At 48.9% G+C, this 24,172-nt stretch overlaps 1 long non-coding RNA gene across 2 annotated transcripts in view; it reads left to right on the top strand.

Annotated features, from left to right (window-relative positions):
* Nucleotides 1-24,172, top strand: part of LOC140843975 (uncharacterized) — a 104,270-nt gene that overhangs the window by 77,673 nt on the left and 2,425 nt on the right. For both annotated transcript variants that reach the window (XR_012121974.1, XR_012121975.1), the window contains exon 3: nucleotides 21,274-21,487. This is a non-coding gene — a long non-coding RNA (uncharacterized lncRNA). The remainder of the gene's footprint in view (nucleotides 1-21,273; nucleotides 21,488-24,172) is intronic.

Genomic DNA, 24,172 nt, shown 5'->3' with positions numbered 1-24,172 from the left:
TAATTCCGTTCTAAGAGCAGAATTAGGCTTAGAGGAGCCGAAACTAAGGCACAGATTAACATTCCCTGGACCACTTCCTCCCCTTTAAGAGCCACGATGCAGCCCACGGTGTATAACTCAGCCCACCCAGAGAGTGCCCGTCCTCCCCGCCCGGCTTCTGAGCCTGGGCCCACGTCTCCACGGGGGATGGAGCGGAAGGGATGCCCTCCCTGCCCCCAGAGCCGTGGCTCAGGCCCAGCCGGTTCCTGGAGCAGGAAAGGAAGTCCCTCTCCTTCCTGCATTGCTCCAGCTTTCTGACGCAGGGCACCTGGGTCACAGAGGTTTCGCGCCAGAAGACCGAGGTGGTGACTCAACCAGCCGGGCTGGCAGTCGTTAGGAAGGCGAGCGCCCCGGCACTTTCCGAGAGCAGTTTGGCAGGGTGCTCCGGGGGCTTGGAAAGGTCGACACTTTCTTCTCCAGCAATCACACGTCTGGGAATTTTCCCAAAGGAACTAATCCCGGAAAGAAAAGCAAGTCCGCGTGCCCAGGGATATTTGCTGCAGCGACATTTGTCATCGTTGGGCGTGACGCGTCTGTGGAAACCCCTTGGTGGATTGGTGAGTAGGCATTTATAGCAAGGAATTAATTATAAGTGCCCTTTATCAACGTGGAAAATACTTGTGATAGAACGCTCAGCTGAAAACAATGCCTGCACGTGGAGCAGGGAGCGGGCTGGGGGCGGGGGTGACCGATTTTCCCAGCTGGGATGTTGTCACTTTGCTCTAAACCGGCCTGCGAGTGGCGAGGGGGCGGCCCCAGCGCCGCTCCCCAGGGCTCTGCCCGCCAATCCCGCGCCAAGACTGCGGCGCCTGTTACATTTTTAAAAATGAAGACTGACATCTTAAGGCGTGTTCCCTTTCCGGATAATTCTGGAGCTTTCTGGAGGGGAAGAGAGGGATGTGTGGAAAAACCCAGGGGGGCCCTTGAGCCCTCTGGAGGCAGAGCCCCCTGGGGGCCAGGACTTGGTCTTCTTTATGTCAAAAACTGGTGACACACACAGTTATCTTACCTGGAGGCAGGGATGCTTATTTTTTCTAAAAGGTTTTAAAAGGTCTTTATTTTATTGCAAAAGCAATACATGCTTATTGTTTAAAAAAAATAGTACAGAACTGTATCAAAAGAAAGCTCCTGCCTGCCACCCCCTTCTCTTCAGAGGGAGCCACCCTGGGTGGTCTGGGTCCTTTGTTTCTTTTAGATAGTTTCTCCGTATCAAGGCTTTCAAACTTTTTTAAAGCTAGAAGCCACAGTGAACAAAAGGATTTTGCTTCATCACCCAGCATACACGCCCACTGGCATACGACTCAAACTGGTTTCATGCAATGATACTACTACAAATACCATCTGGGGCTTCCTTTTCTATTCTGTCCTGTCCACTTTATTCTGTTTCATTTACAAAAGGAAAGTGGCTGGTCGCCACCCAGTCAAATGGGCACTTGGTGTGGCCTTCTGAGAAACAACTGCTGTAGATATTAACCCACGACAGTCACATTAATTTCGCAGCCCACTTTCCATAACTGGACTTAGAGGGCTGTTTTCTTCCTCAGTCACGGCAGAGGAAATGATGGAGTCGTTTTTCATAATGTATTTGTCCAGCTCCTCTTAATAGCCTCCTGCATTGTCTCCACTCTGGGCTGTCAGCAGCGAGGTTCTGTGGGACGTCCCATCTGTGCAGGGCCACAAGGACATCCGTGAATTCCCAGTGTGGAACGCCCAGGTCAGAAAGCATGCACCCCTCCAACGTCTTGATTGTGCTACACATGGCCCAGGGAGGGGTTCACTGAGGTGTGCTTCTGGAGGCGCAGAAGGACCTTTTGCTCCTCCAAGGGCACCCTACACCCGATGACCATGCAGGACTTCATTTCTGTTCATTGCACAGCCTGCCTGTGATGCTGGGAAATACCGACATGGGTGTTAGAAATGAGATGGGTTCCAGTTCACTTCTGCTTTCTATTCCTCTGCTTCCTCTTTTGTCAGTAACTCGAGAGCTTTGGAGGAGGGGACCCTTCTCAGCCCTGATCCCAAAGCTGTCTCATGCCTCTGACCTTCCTGTCCTGGGCCTTTTATATTGGGCACTGTGGCCACTAAGTTCCCAGGCTTCATGCACATGTGCATACAAGTTGGAATGGGACCCTTTGGCTGCAGTGAATTAAGAAGAGCCCTTTATTTGCAGCCCTATCTTAGGTTCAAATCCTGGTTCTGACACTCGCAAGTGGCCAAACCTTGGGTTTTGGTTGCTTCATTTATAAGGATATAATTCCTATTCTAGGAAAAACAGAAAAAATATGGATAAGCACATAGACTTTAGAGAGAGCCTGTCTGGATTCTGATCTTGGCTTCACACTAACTAGCTCTGTGACCTTGAGCAAGCTCTTTAACTTCTCTGTGTCTCAGTTTCCTCATCTGTAAAATGGGGAGAGTAATAGTGCCTACCTCATAAGGGTCTTGTGAGGATTACCTGAGTTAATACGTGCTAGATTATAGCTAGCTATGTGTTTATTACTGTTATAATTGTTAAGAATGATGGACTGTCATGAAGATTAAACAAGGCAGTGCATTCAAAGGCAGCTCCTACTGCATTTGACTTGTAGGAAATGATCATGATTTTTTTTAACTTACGGTTTTAGAAAGAGGATGTTCTTGGTTCAGAATGTGACAGGTCTAGTAATGAACATTGTGCCTTAGCTCTGACCAGCCAGGGAGGGAGAAGAAATTGTAGCAACCCCTTCCCCAGGGGAGTTTTACAAGTGTTCCTTCCACATTTCAATGTCTCATTTCTGTGGCCTGGCGCAAGAAGGTGTGGAGGGGTGGAGGAAGGCAGCCAGGGAGCTGTGGGTGGGGGGGGGGCCGCCTCCCTCAGAAGGGTGTGGGGGAGGGGAACAGCGGAGGAACTCTGGGTAACGAGTGCCCTGATGGTATCCCAGGTCGGGACTCAGATCCTGGGCTGGGGGTGGGGGTGCACCCCTCTCTCCCTCCAGACTGCCTTTCATTTATATGCGTGCCAGGCCTGTGCTCGGCATGTGGGACATGTCTGGGAGCAGCACACACAGGGAGCCCTGCCCTCCCAGAGCTGACAGTCTAACTCATGCATCAGCCATGGAATAATAAGCGTAATATCAGTCTTTGGAAGGTACTTAGGTGCTGCAGAAAAGGAGGGCAGGATCCGGATGGGGAGGAGGCTGCAACTTCAGATAGAGTGGTCAGGTGGGCCTGGTTGAGTAGGTGACATTTAAGCCAAGGCTTGAAGGAGGGAATCGAGCCATGTAGATACCTGGGTTACCAGAGGCCCAGGCAGGGGAACAGCCAGTGCAAAGGCCATGAGGCAGGACTTGACCACAATAGCAGGCAAGGTGTGTGGCTGGAGCCGAGTGAGCGAGGTCCAGGGTGTTTGGAGATGAGGGCAGAGAAGAAATGTGGCTTTGATCATAGAGGGCTCTGGAGGCCTAGGGAGGCCCCTGACACCTCTAGATTGTGGGGAAACTTAGGAACTCAGATGGGGGTTGGTGATTTGTGTCATGAGTACATTTTGTTGGGTAAATTAGCTTATCACAGAGCTGTGGCTGCTGCTAGCAGACCACAACTGTGATTCCAGAAACAAATGGGGGTCTGCTCACGGGCCTTATGGTTTTGGTAGAAGGGGGGATTAAAATCAACGGCCACACAACAGTAACAGCTACAAGCCACCAGAGCCTTCCTGTGTGCCCGGCCTGGTGCCCTGTGCTTCCCTTCATGAGTTTCTCTCATTGTCATGCCACACTGGGGATGGCAGGACAGCTGAGAAAACGGGGGTGTCTGGACGGAGGGACTCATGTGCTGGGAGGAGGCCAAGGAGGGGACTTTGGCCCAGGCCTCATGCTAGACTCAAATCATCACCAGTGCTCTGACTGTTTCCTCAAACCAGAGGGGCCTGACTGCCAAACCTCCCCACCCTCAAGCCCCGTACAGACCCTCTGGAGGTTGGGCAATTCCAGGCTTCCCTGGACCCACACGCACAGCCCCTGACCTGCCCTCCTTCGGGCTGGAAGAGAAACCCTCCTTGAGCCAAGTTCTGCAGGCGCCCTAGAGTGATGGACAAGTACTGGTCTTCAGGTTCAAATTCCAGAAAATGAAGAAACAGCCCAGCAGTGGTGCACCTGGGAGAAAACCCCAGACAAGGAATTCCTTCATGAGCCTCATGGGAAGGTGGCATCAGTGTCCAGAGTGGTGTTGCCCTGGGGAAAGTTGGCCAACCAGGGAGGGCAGGAGCTTCAGGCCACACAGAAGTGCATATTTCTGTCTTGTGGCTTGGCGCTGTAGGAGACTGTATTGGCGGGAAAGCTCTGAGGTTCAATAGACTGAAAGACAGGTCTGGGTGATCTAAAAGGCTCTAAGCTTCGAGAAGCTCCCCACAGCATGGTTGCTAAACATGGACCTGGAGCCAGGCAGCCTGGGTTCAAATGCCACTGCTACCATTACTAGCTGTGTGACCCTTGGCAACTTGCTTGACCTTTCTGGGCTTCAGTTGTTACATCTGTAAAGTGGAGATGATAAAACTTTCCTCATCCAGTTGTTGGGAGAGCAGTGCCTCATGCACCTTGTGGCTAGTTGTTAAAGAAATACGATTCTGGGATTCATGCTCCACCCCTGGCATCCCCCTCCCTGCCCAGGGCTGTGGAATGGACCTCAGAATGAAACTCCTCTGGGCCATGAAGACATGTGCTTCCTGGAGGCTACAGCAATGAGAAAGAGCCAGTGATGATTACAGAGTCATAGGAACTCATTTATTACTGACTTACTATCTATCTCCCCTGCTCCCAACCGGAACATACAGTCCAGGGGAGCTGGGGCCTTGCCCTTTAGTTTGTCCCACTGCTCCTAGCCCTGGAACAGGCTTGGCACCCGGGACACATCAGCCAAGGAAGTGAAAAGGCTGTGGAGGCAGCCTCAGGAGTCAGCCAGACCAGATTCAAATCCCATCTCCAATCACCTTTTTGCTGTGTGACTTGGGGCTTGTTACTTAACCTCTCGAGGCCTCAGTCTCCTCATCTGTAAAACAGCAGGGTGTTTGTAAGGAGAAAATGAGATGATGGATGTAGAAGTGCTTTGCTCAAAGTCTGGTACTTAGTAGGGACTCAACTAGTGTTTCCCATCATCACCGCCACTGCCGCCACCACCGCTCTGTATGGGATCTTATTCTACGTCTCTTGCTGATGGCTGTGGCTGGCGTATGTCTTGTTGCAGAAGCACAGTACACGGCTCATCTGGGTGTTGTTATGAAGGGAGTCAGGCCTCTCATTTTGAGGACACATTTCCATGCAGTTTATGGGGCCCCCAAAGCAGGTAACTGGGTCCTCACTGTGGGCAGGCCAGGAATGGCCCCACCTGCTGCTCTGTGGGCTGCTCCTCCTGGGCCTGGGGAAGACAGAGGTGTGGCCAGTTCTGGAATGGTGTCCCACGCCTCCAGGGGAAAGGCTGGCCCACGTAGTAATGGGGCTAGCAAAGCCCAGCTGGACCTCCCCCGGGTACCGGCTGCAGGTGCCATCTGCTGGGACAAGGACTGGGGACTGCCTGCTGACTTGGGCCTCTGGCCCTGACACAAAGCACACCAGGCAGGTAGCATTATCAGGTAGAATAGAGAATGCCCAGTTAGATGTGAATTTTAAACACACAGTGAGTGAATTTTTTTAGTTTACATATGGCCTGTGCAATACTGGGAATATATCATAAGTCTGCGATATTTGGGACATACTTAATACCAATCACTTGTGTTTACCGAAATTCAAACTTAACTCAGCATCCTGTGGTTTTATTTGCTACATCTGGCAGCTCTGTGAAGGCCTGTCTCTGCCCCTCAGTTCACCCCGTTTTGGCTCCATCTTGGCAGCAGCAGAAACAAAGGGCCCTGGCAAAGACAGTGGACCAGGGTCTGGGCATCAGATCAGGGGCTGCAACTTTGGACAAGCCGCTCATCCCCTGGCCTCAGTTTCCCCATCTGCATAATTCAGCAGTAGGAATCTGCGCCACAGGGCTTTTGTGAGGATAAATTGTGTGATGCGTGTGGGAAACATGTTTTGGAAATGGAAAAGGTGTTATGGAAACATTAGTACCAGAATTCGTTGTTATGAATAGCACAGACCAGTCAGTGGAGGCTGTTCCTGGCCACTGAATTCCTTTTATGGAAATTCGCTTTTTCAAGGAAGAAAGCTGTGTTTGTTCTTAAAACGTTAGAAAATGGAGAGTAGCAGAAGTGGGGCGGAATCCCAGATTCTGATCACTCAGGGGACAACTATTAGTAGTGTTCTTTATCCTTGGAAAAGTGTGAAGACTTTTTTTTCCAGGTGTGTCTATTATTTTTTTCTTTTTAACATAAAAAGGGGACCATATTCTGCATTTCTCTGCTGGCTGCTGTCATTTCTAAAGCTTCAGAGCACACACAGAGGAAGTTTCTCCCTTTCCGTTTGGGCCATGTGATTCCAAGGCTCTTGGCGTATGTGTATCCACCTCCCAGATGTCGTCTGGGTCCTTTCCGGTTAGAACACAGCTGCTAAGTCTTCAGTGGGAAGAGAAACAGTCATGGATGTCATGAAAATCGTGTGCCCCCCCTCCTGCTGTGTCCTAACAGAGCTTTCATGAAATGCCTGGTTTACTTTTTTTTAAATTGAGATAAAATTCACATAATATAAAATTTGACATTTTAATCACTTTATATTCTATAATTCAGTGGCATTCTCTACATTCAAAATATTGTGCAACCTTCAACATTAGGAACTTCTAGAACCCCTTAGCACCCTCCAGAAAGGAATCCCATACCCATAAGCCATCACTCCCCATTCCTTGCTCCTTCCAGCCGCTGGCAATTACTAATCAGCTTTCTGTCTTTAGATTTGCCTGTTCTCGAAATTTCATATAAATGGAATCATATGCTATGTGACTTTTCTGTGTCTGGCTTCTTTCACTGAGCGTAATGTTTCAAGGTTCATACACATTGTAACATGTAGCAATGCTCCATTCTTTTTTGTGATCAAATAATATTCCACTGCATACGTATGGTATGCCTCATTTTGTGTATCCATTCATCAATTGATGGACATGTGGTTTATTTCCACCTTTTAACTTTTATCAGTAATGCTGCTATGAACATTCCTGTGCCAATTTTGTTTCAATACCTATTTTTAATTCTTCCGTGTATATACCTCGGGTTGGAACAGCAGCTGCATCATTTCACATTGCCACCAGCAATGTATGAGAGTTTCAATTTCTTTACATCCTTTCCTGAAATACTTATTTTCCATTAAAAAAATTCTTTTAATGACTGCCATAGTGGGTATGCAGTGGGACCTCATTGTGGTTTGATTTGCATTTCCCCAGTGACTAATAATATTGAGCATCTTTTCATGTACTTGTTGACCACTTATAGATCTTCTTTGCAGAAATGTCTTTTCAAGCCCTTAGCTCATTTTTAATTTAATCAAATTTTACTTTTTGGTGGCAAGATATACGTGCCATAAAATTGACCATTTTAACCATTTTTAAATGTGCAGTTCAGTGGCATTAAGTACGTTGTGCAGCTATGACCACAATCTATTTCCAGAACTTTCTAAAAAAAGAGTATTTTTTTTAAAGCAGTTTTAGGTTCACAACAAACTTTAGAGGAAGGTACAGAGATTTCTCATACACCCCCTGCCCCCACATGTGCACAGCCTTCTCCATTATCAACATCCTCATCCAGAAGGGGCATTTGTGGTAATTGATGAACCTACGTTGACACATCATAACATCCAAAGTCCATAGTTTACGTTAGGGTTACCCTTGATGTGGTACAATTCTATGGGTGCCGACAAATGTAGTATAGTGGCATGTATCCATTATAATATCACATGGTATTTTCACTGCCCTAAAATTCCTCTGTGCTCCACCTGTTCATCTTGCCCCATCCCCTCCCACTCCACCCAAGTCCCTGGCAACTGCTGGTCTTTTTACTGTCTACTTAGTTTTGCCCTTCTCCAGAACTTTTCGTCACCGCAATGCCCATTTTAAAAAATCAGGTTGTTTATCTTTCTGTTGAGTTGTAAGAATTCCTTAGGAAATCTGGATACTTGACCCTGATCAAATATATGGTTTGCAAATATTTTCTGCCACTCTATGGTTGTCTTTTCATTCTCTTGATAGTGTCTTTCAATGCACAAAGGTTTTAATTTTGATGAAGTTCAATTTATCTATTTTTTTCTTAAATCATTTGTGCTTTCAGTGTCATGTTTTAAAAGACCATTGACTAATCTGTGGTCAAGAAGTTTTACATTTTTGTTTCCTTCAAAGAGTTTTATAGTGTTTCCATTTTGAGTTAATTTTTGTATATAGTGTGAGGTAGGGATCCAACTTCATTCTTTTGCATGTGGCTAGCCAGTTGTTCCAGCACTACTTGTGGTAAAGACTCTTTCCCCATGGAATGGCCTTGACACCCTGCTCAAAAATCCATTAACTATAGGTGCATGGGTTTACAGCTGGACTCTGTTTTATTTCATGATTTAAATGTCTGTTCTTATGCCAATGCTGTGTACTTTGATTGTTGTAGCTTTGTAGTAACTTCTGAAATCGAGAAGTGGGAATCCTCCAATTTTGTTCTTTTTCAAGTTTGTTTTGGTTATTCAGGATCTCTTGCAATTCCATATGAATTTTGATATCATCTTGTCTATTTCTGCCAAAAAAGCACCTGGGATTTTGATAGAGATTACAGTGGATCTGTACATCAGTTTGGGAAGTATTGCCATCTGTGATGGTTAGTTTTGTGTGTCAACTTGGCTAGGCTCTGTACCCAGTAATTCAAGTAAATACTAATCTAATCCTAGGTGTGCTGTGAAAGTATTTTTAGATGTGGTAACTTCTACAACTAGTTGACTTTAAGCAAAGATTAGTTTTGGTGGTTTGGGCTTTATCCAGTCAGTTGAAAGGCCTCAAGAGCAAAACCGAGGTTTCCCAGAGGCAGAATTCCACCTGTGGGCTAGAGCTTCAGCTCTGGGCCAAGAGCTTCATCTATACGTATATCTAACTATTTATTTATCTATCTCCTTCTGGTTCTGTTTCTCTGATACAACTCTGACTGATACCCACATGAATGTCTTTTTATTTCTTTTAGCAATGTTTTGTAGTTTTCAGTATGCAAGCCTTAAACTTCCTTAAATTGTTTTCTGAATTTTTGTTGTTGTTGTTCCTTGCTTGTATAGAGAAATGCAACTACTTTTGTATGTTGATCTAGTATCCAGCCACTTTGCTGAACTTGCTTATGGGCACTAATAGTTTTTTGTGGATTCCTTGGGATTTTCCATATGTAAGATTGTGCCATCTGTGAAGATAATTGTACTTCTTTTTCAATCTGGATACTTTTTATTATTTTTCTTGTCTAATTGCCCTGGGCTAGAATTGCCTGTACAATGTTGAACAGAAGTGGCAAAAGCAGACATCCTTGTGTGTTCCTGATCTTGGGTCACGGGGAGCATCCAGTCTTTCACCGTGGAGGATGCTAGCTCTGGGCTTGCTTGTTGATGCTTTTTGTGAGGTTGTGGAAGTTTCCTTCGATTCCAAGTTTGTTGAGTGTTTTTACCATGAAAATGTTTTGGATTTTGTCAAATGCTTTTTCTGTGACATCTGCTGAGATGCTCATGTGGCTGGTTTACTTTTCTTCCCTTCTTGGAAACACTAGGTTGGAAATTCAAACTCTGGTTTTTCAGGGATTAATAAAAAGAGTTACAGTTTTACAGCTTCCCCCATAATCTAGGCTCATAGCCACAGTGGTGTTTAGGACAGATGAGAAAACAAAGCCAGCTCCTGTCGTGGTGCAACAGGTTGAGGGAGAAAAACTAATGAAAATGTGGTACCACTGAGTGAAAGACAAGAAAATTCAGGTGGGCAGTTGCTTTTCCCTCTGTACAAAGAGAAAGAAGGAGTCGGGGGAGGGATGAGAAAAAGGAGTCAGGGAGGAAGGAAGGAAGGGAGAGGGTGAGAGGGTGGGAGGAAGGCATTCACACAAGGCTGTTCCCTGAACATTTTGCTCTGACGGATTTACTGTAGGGCTCATGTGTTGCTGGTGATGGTCTGCAATACTCTGGTTTAATGGCAGGACAACAAGTCTTTTTGCCCATCTTAGAATGGAGAATGGCAGAGGTTGGGCATATCCAGCTTCCCCCATAGCTTGAAAACTTTAAAAGGTTGGCCTTACTAATAAAAAACGTCTACCTGGAGGCTTCCCGTTCACTGGAGGACTTAGAAATCCCCTCTTCCAAATGGGTATTACAGCCACCGCTGATGGCAGCTGGGTCTGCGTGATGAAAGGTGGTGAGAGCTCTGGACAAGGCCGGGAGAGGCAGCTGGACCTTGCTGTGGCCTTTGTTGTGGGACCTTGGCAGGTCACCGCTCCTGTCTGGGCATCAGCGTTCCAAGGAGTTCTGGGATCTGGTGCACAAATACACGATGGAGCTTAAAGGCTGTCTGCCCAAGTGGCACTTCTCTCCATGGCCAGGCAGGGTTCCATCCGTCAACTGGACTCTGGACTCTCAGAGCCGCACAAGCTGGTTCATGCCCTGTAATGACTTCCTAGAGGGCCCTGCTGGATCAGGGCTGCTGTTATTACTGCAGCAGGCAGATGGGGCTCTTAGCAAGATAGGCAGCACCTTTTAGGGGCAGAGGGTTGACTGGATGTTGAAACAGGAGTTACTGATTTCCATACCTTTGAGTGATGCAGTAAGAAAGTGTTCAGGGGCCACCATCCACCCTAGGGGCATAGAAAATAGTAAGACAGCAGATAGGTTTTATTGAACACTTCCTCTGTTAACCCTTTGCCGGCATTGTCTCAGTTAATTCTCGGTAGATTTTATGAGATAGCTACTGTTCTGCCCGTTTTTACAGACAAGAAACTGAGGTCCAGAGAAAGTGGGTAAATTGCCCAAAGGCACACAGAGTTAAGTATCCTGGGCTGTCTGAATGTACAGAACTGAGTTACGGGGTCAGAAGCGCCGGTGGGCAGGGAGCACGGGATCTGGGAATGGAGATTGGTGGTCCCGTTCTCTGGAGGGCAGGGCAGGAGAAGGAATGCCAGAGACCGGGGACCTCGGGAGCGGAGGGTGGGGGTCGGGCATCAGGACGGGAAGGTCAGGGGTGTCAGGGCACCGGGCGGGGAACGACGTACAGGGGCAGAATCCACTGGGAGGCACAGGTGGTGGCGAGGGAGCGGGCTCCGAGGTCAGCCCGAGGGCCCTGGGCTGACACTGGGGGTCCCCAGGAAGTGGACGGGGGCTGCGTGGAACCTGGGGAAGCGCAGCACGCGTGGCCGGGGTCTCGGCGGGCCGGGAGGGCGGAGCGCGTGGAGGGGAGGAGCCGGAAGCCCGCCCGCGGCCCTCCTCGCGCCCCCCGCCCCCCGCGGCCCTCCTCGCGCTGCCTGCCCCGCCCCCGCAGCCCTCCTCGCGCCGCCCGCTCCGCCCCCGCGGCCCTCCTCGCGCCGCCCGCCCCGCCCCCGCGGCCCTCCTCGCGCCCGCCCGCCTGCGGCCGCTCAGACCTCCTGGCTCGGCTGGCGGCGCGGGCGGCGGTAAGTGCGGCGCGGGTGCGGGGGGCCCGGGGCGGCGGCGGAGCGGGCCCTTGCTCGGGGCGCGGTGGCCGCCGAGGCCAGAGACCCGGGGCCTCGCGCGGTGGTGGCGGCCGGGGATTTCGACAGGTCGAGGGGGTGGAGGGGGTAAGGGCCGGCCCGTCCCGGGTTTTCAGGATCCCGTTGAGCTGGGTTCGGTTTCTGCGCGCCCGGGTGGGCCGATCGCCGGCCGTGGGGTCGTCCAAACGAATTTTCGGACGCCGGTCTCGGGAATTAGGCTTCTAGGGTCCGCGGCGTCTGCGTTTTTGGCCCTGCCCTGGGGGTGGAGGGTGGGGGTTCCCCGCAGGAACCCTTCAGCAAGCGCCGAGATGGACACCCGAGGGCCTACGGAGCCCCGGAGGGGTGAAGATCCGGCGCGAAGGGAGGGCTGGCCCTAGCCCGACCCCTCCCAGCTGTAGGTGGGCATCCTGGGAGCGCGGGATCCGCGCAGACCCCGCCCACTGCCGGTGCAGGATGGACGGCGATGCATGGGCAGGGGAGGGGAACTTGGGGCAGTCGTGCGCCTTGCCCCTCTCGCCCAGCTAGGCAGGTGCCTCCTCCCCTCCGCTCTCCAGGTCAGTTTGGATCTGGGCAGTGGAGTGGGTGTTGTGCCCTCAGTTCCTGCCCAGGGTCAGGCCCAGGAGGTGATGGGGAAACGGGCGCATTCTGGAAGGGCAGTACATGCCAGGGATAAGGCCAGTTGGACGTCCTCTAGGCTTCTGGTCGCATTTCGCTGACGAATCGTGGAGCTGATGCCATTGCTTGTTGGACTGAGCTTTGGCGGTTGGGAAATCCCACCAGGTTAGACTCTCCCAACAGTCTTGAGAAGGGGGATAGATCCTTCCCCTAGGCCTGGTGAGCTGGTGCTGGTTCAGGTTCAGGGGCTGCCTGGAAGGCAGGTCGGCCCTGCAGTTCCCCTGGGGCCCTTCTAAGTTCAGACTTGGTCTGCAGTAATGTGTGCTTGACTGCTCACTTAACCTTCCTATCCCTCCCTGAGACTTCCCAGGGTGGCTCTTTTAAAATAGGACCAACCTGGATGCCATGTAAAGGGAGGCGTGAGCTGGTGTCTCACTCCACCAGGGTGTTTGGTTTTGTCGTCGTGGGATAAGAACCCAGGCAGGTGACTTGCTGTCGCTGGCCTAGAATAACAGCGATGCTGCTGTTGGCCTAGCTCTCAGCCAGCCCTTGCTCTGGGATGTAAATGTGCTCCAGACTCTCTAAGAAACATTTATTGTACATCTGCTACGGGAGAGGCCCATCTTCCCTTTTTCCTGTTACCTTGGCATCAGTAATAGATGGCTTTATTAACATTTGAAAAAGAATCCTTGCTGTAATTTTTCATGGATTAAGTGACTTAGTGGTTGATCTGAGACAAAGGATCAGTTTCCTAAGTCTCTCAAACACTAGACTGAAGTAATTCCCCGTCTTTGACGAGTAAACTTCCTTTGTTCCTTCAGTCCCTTTTGTGGGTTGAGTGTGGAGAAATAAAGTGCTACCCTTGCCCTGTAAGGGGCACAGAAGAAATGGCTCCCGGTCCTGAGGGGCTTATGCTGTGGGTGGTGAAAAAAACCAGAGCTCACAGTGCCTGGAAGGGGCCTCAGAGGAGTGGAAAGAAGGGAGCTCTGAGATGGGGCCAGGTTAGCCACAGGAAGTTTAGTAGCAAAGCCAAAACCTGAGCACACGTGGCAAAAGGGACAGAGAGGGCAGCACCCCAAATGAGCAGAAGGGTCTCAGCAAGGCTTTGGACAAGCTGAAGGTGGAGGGCAGTGCACTCAAAGGTGAGCCACTGAGCGGCATTTTCAGTCTAATTTTATTTTCAGAGATAAACAATGTATGCTTTATTGACATTAGCCATCCGTGCTGATTGGAGGTGAGTCTCATGCAACTCTGAGAATGGCCCGGTGCACGTCAGGGACTTAAAAATTTTCCCACGGGAGAGGAATCAACCCAAAGACACAATGACAGTGGGAGAAAAGAGGTCCATAAGAGGAAGTCCTAGCATCTTGGCACTGGCTGGTCCTCTGTTTCGTTTTGCTTTTACTGCAATGAAAAGCCCAGTTGGCAAGGTGGTCCATCTTGTCAGGCAAATAGACCTCCTCAACTCTGCTTTTCTTTAGGTGTGTGTATGATATCTTTGGTGCCCATGGCCTCCCAGGACCTCTTCTGCACTTGATTGGTCTTCACTTACCTTAAAACTGTTCATTTGAGCTCAACGTGGTACTCTCCTGGGCTCTTACAATTTCATGTTACTGTTTGACTCTGCCCCGGACCCCTGGGCTGCCACAATAACACTTCCGTGACTACTGAAGTTGCTCTTGGCTGCGGGGTATTTCGGTGAAAGAACTTGGTGTGATTTCATAGGGTTTAAGGCACAGGCAGAAGAAATACTGAGGGTGCCTGTGTGGTGATTCCCTGCTCACCTCGTAAATAGGTAGCAAGTTAATTCACCAGGATCCTAAAAGCCTGAGGTACTTCCTTTATTTCTTCTTTATCAGTGTTCATTTAAACTACTTAGCTCATGGAGCTTTAGAATTGATGGTGTTGCTGGGCAGATTTAAGAGCTTAGCATCGATTTGCCTTAACTTTGAGTCCAGGGAAGGTAGACATAGATTTTTGCATTGATATTTCTAAAAGTTATATTAAAAATAATATTACAGGAAGTGTGGAAGATAGGAAAATCCCGTATAAACCGACCATGTGAATGCAGCCTCCAGCATCAGTTTTCCTTAGTGGCTCAGTCTTTGTCATGGTGCCTGTGTTTTATGAAGTTGTAATCAGGGTGCATAGACTTTTGTATCCTATCCTTGTAGGGTTCTCGTTGTGCCATTTTATCAGAAACCATCATTCATGTGGTTTCACCAGGAATCCAGAAGGAAATTGCCCTCTCTGATTCACGGGAAGCAGCCCAAATCCCCCGTGAAAGCATTTTCCATGCCACAAATCACTGTAATTTGTAGTTGTGCCATATTTGAACCTGGCTCTGGTAACTTTATCCTTGACTTAGGGAACATATCGCCCTGCAGGACAGACTGAATTCAGAAGATGGAATTTGAAAACATTTCTCTGAAATAGTTCCGTGAGCATTTGTGTTTTAACTGAGGATAGCAGATTTGAATTTGAAGTCAAATAGCCTGAGAACCTCAGTACGTTTGTTACTGTTTCCTTTGCCTGAGACGATGACTTTCTCACTTCTTCCCAAGAGGGCTGAAGATCCCAATTTCCCCATTTGTCTAAATTCTTCTTCCTTATTATTTTAAAATTTAAGAAGCGCCTTGGCCATTTTCTGGAACAGGTTAAATTCCATTACGACAAAAACAGCACACAGAATCTTTGTAGTTTAAAGATTGCTAACCAATGGCCCTTGGTTTAAGAAATTTGAGTGATCTTTGATTTAAGAAATGTGCAGGTCCAGTAGTTCCTTAAGGGTCTTTGTAATCAAGTTTCACTTATGCGCAGGATCTGTAAAGAACATTTCTCTCCAGAGAACCAGCTGGTCTTCCACCTTCTGTACAAACGAGGCTGCTTTCTTAGGAGATCTGGCAATTCGCACATGTGGCTTTTACCGAAGGAACCCCCATTTTCTTGGCTCACTTCTGTGATGCACATATTCTCAGAGCAGGTCTCTGGGGTTCTTTTCTGGGGCTGGAGGGTGGGGGCGGGAAGTAAAATGGAAAATCTTTCCTTTTTCTTCCCGAAAGAACTGATTTTGGAGGATTAAGTTGGTGGTGAAAAAGCTGCTTTATCTTCTCTCTGAAGGTCCTGCCCTTTGTGGGTTGTTTTGTACCTGAATCTGGAAAATAGTTCTACACGCAGCATACAGATGTATTTTTAGAAGAGTTTGTCACCCACATGTGGTTAGAACAACTTTGAGAGTTTTGAAATCTCCTTCTTAGGGGGTGGGTGGGAGGTACAGATTTGTGGCCAGGCATCAGGATGCCTTCAGCTGGAAGGAGTTTAGAGATTCCTTAAACTTTAAGTTCTCATCCATTAGTGTAAATTTTGGGGTATCTTTTTCTTTCTTTTTTTCATCTCCCCAATAGAAATATTAGAAACCCTAATCACACCCCCTCCTCTACTTAATCTTTTTGTAGTTAACCAAAATATACTTTTAAAAAATGTTATTAAAACAAAAATCATACCTTTGAAAAAAAAATTTTTTTTTTAATTGAGCTCGAATGCCTTTGGTGAAGCCTGCCTGCCCCAGTTCACCTTATGGTTTAATTTTTGATTTGCAGGAAAGCTGCAGTTAGTATCTGGCGCTCCTGTACACCCCTTGCTGGGTTTGTTTTCCATCATTACCAAATACATCTGTCAAACTAAGAAACTGACAGAGAAGCCCCACTATTAAACTCCAGTGTTCATTTGGAGTTGACCAGTTTTTCCGCTAATGCCCTTTTTTTCCAGTTCCAAGACCCTGTCCAGGGTACCACTTAGCATGGGAATCGCCCCACCTCCTGTCTTCTCTGGCCTCTTAGGGTTTCCCAGTCTTTCCTGTTTTTAATGGCTGTGCTTGAGCAGTACCAATCAGAAGTTTTATAGACTATCGCTCAAACTGAGTTTGATGTTTTCCTCCTGATTACACTGGGGTGGTGAATTTGGGAAGAAAGCCGCAGAAGTGAAGTTGCCCTGTCACATCGCATCGGGGGGCACATGATGCGCACAAGACACTGCTAATAATATAACCTTCATCGCTAGATTGAGGCGATGGTTGCCATGTTTTTCCATGGTAGGGTCACTTTCTCTTTTTTAAAGAGTTCTTTAAAAGAAAATAATAAATCCACTCTGGTCCCAGTTGAGTGGTGGTGGGGGATTGAGCTCCACCTCCTGGAGAGGAGAAAGCTACACATAATGTGGAATTTTTCTGGAAGGAAGATTTGTCTTTTCTTCATTTAAAAAACAGACAGTTTTAAGAGCTTGTGCTTTAGATCTCCCCATCATATATACAATGTACGTGCCGTGTATGCGCACAGCATCTAAGCTCTTCAAGGATGTATTGTATACACCACTTTCCGAAGCCTTATGGGGAATCCAGAGAAATGTAGAACACAGCCCTTTCCCCGGAGAGGTGTGTGATGTGGTCCAGTTAGGAAAACAATCTTACTTGCAGACAGGAAGCAGTTGGGAGGCAGGAGGAAGGCATATGTCAGTGAGGGCTGGATTGTGTGGGATAGTCCAGGCGAAGCAGGGCAGGCCTTGAAAGCACACAGTAGGTAACCTTTACTACCCGGCTTTCCCCTGTAGTCTTGCTAAAAGCGAGACTGTTGTTTTCCCTTACTTTCAAAGAGTGACAGTTCTAATACTCCAGGCATCTGGAATACAGCCAGAATGGAGGAAATAAACAAATAGGAGCCTCCCAAGAAACAGAGATATTTATCAAGACAGCTGCCCGAGCTTGTTTACCCTACTCATGGGGGGCACCCCCGGGGAAACTAGTAACTCTTACTTTAGGGTGAGTCCTTACACATTGAGTTCTGGTTTTACAGTCCTCAGAAGCTTCTAGGCCCCAGCAACAAATAGAGGGGTGGGATGGGGATTGTGACCAGCTCCAGGTTGGAGTCTCAGCAGCCTGGGGGATAGCACAGAACCACGAGATGCTGACAAGCCTATTCTTATTTATTGTTTTTTTGTACAGACTTTAAGAAGGCAGAGAGAAATTTGGGATTGATTTTAGAAAATGGTTAAGATAGTCGTCGCAAGAGGCTGTAGGTCAGCTTCGTGAAGCAACACCAGAAGTTAGGAAGCTGGCGTTCTCACTGTGTTTAGACGTGATTCTGGGAGAGGACCCTGGGCTGTGGGGCCTTTGATGTGTGTTTATTTGTGCTGCCAGGGAGCGGTTGGGTGGCTTCTGTGGTTGCTTTCTTTTGGTATTCTAGGTTTTGAGGCTTATTTATAGAATTGAAACTCTCCTTCTTGGCAGGAGTTGAATACCTCTTGGGGGGTTTCAAGTCGCTCTTGGGCTGCTGGTTAATTAAGTGGAAGCCTTGTGTGGGGTCCCTCCCCAAAAGGCCCAGGCTGGTGCCCCGCTCACCTGGGCCCTGCAGGCTCTTGGGCATGTGAAGGCTCCAGTTACCCAACCCTGCCCTGCTGGCCACCCATTGCTCGCCTTCCCACAGGACACAGGGGAGCATGCTTCTGCAGGTCCAGCCACACTGCTCCCCTCTTCCTGCTCTTGCCTGTTTCCCCCAGATCCTCCACTCACATTAGAACCTGGACTAGATTTCCCCTTTGTGTCTGCTTCCACATCTCCCCATGCTGATTAACTTTGCTTCCCCATATGGGTTCCTTAATGCCTCCACGAGGGAGGGTCCATGTCTCCCCAGCTCTGTGTCCACCATTGGCCTTCAGAACCTCCTGCCAGAGAAATGGATCATAGCTCATCATACAAAGAAGATAATTTTATTTTGGTAAATAGGATGTTAGTACAAATTTAGGGGACAATAAAGCGGGAATGGTAGAGTGCACATCCCACCAAACTGAAGTAACCAGAAGCTTTAATCACTCTGGACACACTGAGGGAGGGGCTGGGTGTCAGGTGCCGGGCAGGATGTGGGACAAAGGACTGTGATGACGTCATGTCACCCAGCGGCAGCAGGAAGGGCCCGGGAGGAGGGCCTGGGATGGGCAGAGATGGGTATGCACAGAAGCCTCATTTTTTTTCCCCATTAAGAAAAAAAAAAAGATGTAATTTATTTTACTTTAGACTTAATATTTATTTTTACTTCACTTATAAATATAACACATACTAAATTATGATAAAAAATGATACAACTGTAAATTTACATTATAATTAATATATTTTATTTAACTTACCAGATAATTAAATAGTATTAATTTTTTTTCATTTTTCTCTTCAGTTTTGATTATGCAATCATGCTATGGCTCAGTATACAAAAGCTCCCCAACGACGGACAAGTGAACCGTATTTGTCCCACTGCACCCGCAGTCCACACCCCTCCCCTGCTTACAGGCAGCCCCGGTTACCAGTGTCTGCCCTCTTGGAGACATTTCCTGCATATTACATAAGGAGAAGTGTATGTCCTTCTTCCTTATACACAACGATGGCCTCCTGGAGACGCTGCTCAGGCCTGTCCGTGCAGTGACACGTGTCAGAGGAAACCGCACTTCCTGGTTCTGTTCTGGTGGTTGCTTCCTGACCCCGTGCACGGATGGGCTGTAACTGATCTGCCCGGTCCCCTGCTGAAGGACAGCCAGGCGGCTCCTAGGAACCCCACTGTGAACACCCCTGTGTGCTTGTCATGTCCCTTCCCCCGTGCGTGGGGTGACGTCTAATACAGATTTCTAGAGGAACTCCTGGGTCAAAGGACTCGTGCCTGTTAAATTTTGGTAGATGCTTCCATTGTGCGAGCCTCTGTGGACCGGGGGTAGTGTCTGCATCCAGGCCAGGTTTCCAGGTGCTACCAAATGTTTTCCTCTTTGCCAGTGTGAACAAGGCAAATCTAATGACAGGCAAAAAAAAAATACCTTGGCATCAGTTGTGGGTTTTCTATAAAGTACAAAATCCTTTATTTTAGAATAAATAGTTTTAGATTTATAGAAAAGTTGCAAAATTAGTACAGGTGCCTCAGCACTCCATCCAGTACCCCCTGTTGTTAGTGTTTTCCATCGTCAGGTGTATTTGTTACAATTCAGAACTGACGCTGGTAGATGACTATTAACCGAACTCCACACTTTATTTGAATGCCACCAGTCTTTCCACTGGATTCTCTTCTAGGACCCAGTCCAGGATGCTCCATCCTGCTTTGCTGGCACGTCTCATTCTCTGGTCAGTGACAGTTTCTCAGACCTTCCTTGTCTCCCATGACCTGGGCAGTTTTGAGGAGTCCTGGCCCGGTTCCCTGGAGGAAGTCACTGTAGAACTGCTGGGCTTGTCTGATGTTTTCTCATGATGAGCCCGGAGTTGGGGGTTTTGGGGAGGAAGACCACAGAGTGGAAGTCAGCAGGTGTGTGATGGCCACATGACCTCCCCGAGGATACTAATCTTGACCATCTTTCTCTGTGTCGTCTTACCTGCGTCTCCCTGTTTGGGGAGAGATGAGCATCATTTTGCGTGTGAAAACCTGGAGCGGTTGTCCAGGGGTGGACAGCCAGTGGTCAGACTGATGGGCGTGGGGTTGAGTGGGAGGGCCACAGGGACTGTGTGCAGTCCCCCGAGTCCCTGAGGACCTGCTGGGGGAGAGCTCACGGGGAAGGAGTAGCGCCTGAAGGAGGTGCAAGGCTAGCCCAGAAGGAGGAAGTCCTTCCAGCCTGGGAGAGAATAAGAAGCAGGAAGTGGGCGGGGGGGGGCATCGAGGCTGAGTGAGGAAGTAGGGGCTGAGGACCCAGGCCAGGGCACTAGGGGTGTTCTATTTTTTTGCATTTTAATAAGGATTTTGACCATCTTAGATCTCAGAGGAGGAGCCAGCTGAGGGGCAGGACTGGCAGGAGGAGACACTGTTGAAGCAGAGTCCCCTGGGACATTGCCCAGTGTGCCGGGGTGGCCACACTCACGGGGTTAAAATGAAGTTGGAGCCTGAGAACAGAGCCAAGGGTGGGCAGACAGATGCCTGGGGTGGGTGGCAGGTGGAGGGGATCAAGTCTGTAGGGAGTGGAGGCGTGGGCACAGGGGCCCCACTGTTGGTGGGGAGGGGTGGGAGAGCAGCCCCCCAAGAGGCCCAGTGGGGAGGCTGGGTGCATTCCTCTCCTACAGCTGCTGTGACACATTACCACAGGCTCAGTAGCTAAAATAACACAAAGTCATTAATCTGATGGTTCTGGAGGTCAGGAGTCCAGAATGGGTGTCACTGAGTTAAAATCAAGGTGTGGCTTCCCTCCGCAGGCTCTAGGGGAGAAGCCACTTGCTTGCCTTTTCGTCTAGAGGCCATCTGCATTTCTCAGCTCATGGTCCCCTGTTCCGATTTCAAAGCCAGTAGGGTAGCATCTTCTCTCTCCTGCCTCTCAGAAGAACCCCTGTGCTTACATTGGACCCCCCTGGGGTAACAGATCATTTTCTTGTCCAAAGGCCCTAATTTATCACAGTGGTGAAGTTCTCATATTCACATGTGGGTTCTGGGGATGCGGACACACACAGACAACCTCGGGGGTATTATTCTGCCTGCCACAGCGGGGGCAAGTGTAGGAGGGACAGACGCTAGGGGATTATGACAAACATGTGAAGGCATGGAGATAATGGCCACAAAACAGGAGCACGTGGTGTGATGGGGTCTGTGCTTGGGTCCTCCTGCCTCTTGGCGATGAAAGGTCTGTGTCACTGGAGGCAAGTGAGCCCCCTCCCTGGTCTTTACTCTGCTTCCCTGTCATTATTTAGAACTAATGTTTATATAGTAACCCTCCTGCCCAATGTTCTGAGCACATCCACTTTTAGCGCCCTGAGGTGTAGTCGCCATTATTAGCCCATTTTCCAGATGAGGAAACTGAGGCACAGAGACATGAAGCGGCTCACCCAAGTTCACACAGCCTAGAAGTGGCCACATTGGGATTTGAACTGAGGAAGCTTAGTCCCAGAGCTTCTGCTCTTCAATATTCAACTGCCTTAAAATGCCATCATCTTCATTTTCTTCCAGCCCTTTTGGGCCCCCTGTCCATGCTCTCTGCCTGCTCACATGCTTCCATGTCTTCTGTTTTCTCAGAATAACCTTTGGGTATTCAAGGCCATGCATGGCCCACACCATTCCTACTGACCCCTGAGAGATGGGTGGCACCTCTCCACTCTTGTAAATGACAGGGGAGTGCACGCAGGTGTTTCTGAAAATCCCAGGTGAGACAGCATCTTGGGCAGCAAGCAGAGACGTCCCCTCTATGCCATCTCCAAGCTCAGCGGCCACAGCCTTGGTTTCCCACCAGGTCAGTTCCTGATTGGATTCTGCCCCGAAGCCCTTTGCGTCTCGTGCGGTTGCCTGAGGAGAGCCCTCCGCGCTGGGCTTTAGCATCCTGCCCTCTCCTGCTGCCTTTGGGCCCTGCCTGCTTGTTGGTTGTTTTACCCTAAAGAGGTGCGGGTGGGAAGGAAAAATGACCTGAGACTCCAAAAGTCCCTCATCTGCCGAAGGCATCCCTTCAGTCCTTGCTGGTTATAAAGAAGCACAGAGAATGGAGATACCTGCAGAGGTGTCACCTCTGTTCCCTTGGCCTGTGCACATGTCAGCAGGAGTTGCTGGTATTAATGGCATCTGGGTACAGGCTAGTTAGAGCCTCTGAATTTTCTTGACAACGTGCAAAGAGACAGTGTCGTTTCTGGAGAGTGGATGACACACCGTCCGTGTGTACAGGTGGCTTGGAGCCATGCCAAGGACAGCCAGTGAACATGGAGTGACATGTCTCTGAGTTCAGGGTGGCGGCAGTGGAGGGCTTGCTCACGAGCCCAGATTGTGAATGGATGGCACAGATGCGGGAAGCACCCCCTCCTTACTATCCTCTGTAACTCTAGCCAGAGCCAGGAGTACACGTCCACAGAATTCAGGGGCGCCTCCTGCAGAGCGGGGACACTGGCCACATGATAAGCTTGCATCAGGGAGTGAAAATGCACCGATCTCGAGGTTTGGAGACAGTGGCTTTTTTTTTTTCCCTCCTGATTTGATCTTGTTCCTGTTTGCACGCCTCCACACTTCCCTTTTCAAGTTCTTTCCTCCCGCATCTCAACTTGACCTCCTGCCATAACATCCCAGGGTGCCCTTTTGAGAAACACCACTCCCCTCAGGAATCCTGGGGGAAATGAAAGATTTCAAACCCAGTTAAGTGATTCCAGTGCTGGAGCATGTTTGGGGATGCTTTGGCCAAATCTTTATGTTACCTTGAGCTGAACTGTAAGGCCATCCGCTACTGAGGCTTGTTGTTACTTAAACATCTTCCACTAAAAACTTTGTTTTCTCAGACTCAGAAAAATTGAGGCTGTTTGACTACAACCCTCCTACTTATTTCTGCTTCCAAGTCTTGATGCCATCCTTTGGCAAGGGCTGTGTCCTTTTTATACCTAGGTATTACTTTCCGTAAACATTTGTTGAAGTGACAGGGTGACCAGCTTGGCCTGCTTTGCCTAGACTTTCCCTGTCTTAGCACCAAAATCAGTGTATCCAGGGAAACCCCTCTCTCCCAGGCAGACTGGGCTGGTGGGTCACTTGAAGCCCCATGGTATTTCGAGCTGGGGTTGCAGATTTTAATAAATTTCAAGCTTTGCCCTTATAGGACCCACAGACTGATCACAAAGACAGACAAGTGATAAGTATCTGTGATAAGAATGGCAGAGAAACTTGCTCTGTGATAAGTATGGCAGAGAAACACGTATCAGTAGCAGCTACTACATCCTGAGTGTTTATGTGTCCCTCATTGCTCTGGGTGCTTTTCACAAGTGGGTACATTTAATCCCTGCCGGAGCCGTGAGAAACCTCCAGCATGCCCATTTTACAGATGGAATAACTGAGGGCCCGAAGTCATGCCATGAGGCATGGGGTAGCCTGGAGTTGACCACAGGCAGTCTGGCTGCAGACTCTGCATCCTTGATTTCTGCACTGTGTAGGGACGTTTGGGGAGGAATTAATTCTCCCTTGGGAAGGCCAGACTTCGCTTCTTGGCAGAAGTGACACAAGCTGGGATATGATAGGAGAGAGGAATTTGCAGACCTGTCAAGAAGGAAGGAAACAGGACAAAGAGTAAAGAGCATGCCCAGGGCATGTTTGGGGACATCTGAGCCAGGTTGCAGATGCCAAGAGGATTTGCAACAGTGGCTGCAGGTGAAGTGAGAGGTGGGGTGGAGAGCAGGGGTCCAGTCTGTTCTGGGAAGCCCCTCCATTTGGGCAGCCCTAGTGGGGGGTGTGCTGTCGGGAGGTGTCAAGAAGACCCCAGTGATCTTGGTTTTAGGTAAATGGGGGCCACTGGATGGGCTGAACTCTTAAGACCTAGTGGGTGAATTTGGAGGCTAGAATTGCAGGCTTTGGCTTGTGACATGGAAAGTTTCTAGCAATGCCTTTTTTAATTGAGGTAAAATCACATAGAATTCATCATTTTTAACGTGGACAATTCAGTGGTATGCAGCACATTCACACTGTTGTGCAACCATCACTCTATCTAAATTCCAGAACATTTTCATCATCCCAAAAAGAAGCCCCATACTGGTTAAGAGTCACTCCCCATTTCCTACTGACACCCTGTCCCCAGCCCCTGGCCACCCCGAACTGACCTTCTGTCTCCGTGGATTTACCTGTTCTGGGCATTGCATATAAATGGAATCATACCGTATGTGGCCTGTTGGGTCTGCCTTCTCTCACTGTTTAGGCTGAACGTTTTAGGAGCCGATCTGTTGCTGGAAGCGAGGTCCCTCTCAGAGTTCGTCCTGAGTTTTCAGGATCAGTTCATTAGTATCAGCTTAGGGGGTGAAGATCGCTGGGCCTCCGGGTGTGGCGTGCCCCCGGGATTTTGAGGGCTTTTTGCTCCTCTTTCAGCAGAGCGATTCTAAGCTGAGACTGAGCTGCTGTGAGACTCAGCTGGCAAGGGGCCTTTGCCCTGCCCTCCCCCGTGTTGCAGCAGTAGATTGCTTTA

The sequence above is a fragment of the Manis javanica genome, chromosome 10 (assembly GCF_040802235.1).
Source record: "Manis javanica isolate MJ-LG chromosome 10, MJ_LKY, whole genome shotgun sequence".
NCBI lineage: Eukaryota > Metazoa > Chordata > Mammalia > Pholidota > Manidae > Manis > Manis javanica.
This window is presented reverse-complemented; position numbering and strand designations above follow the sequence as displayed.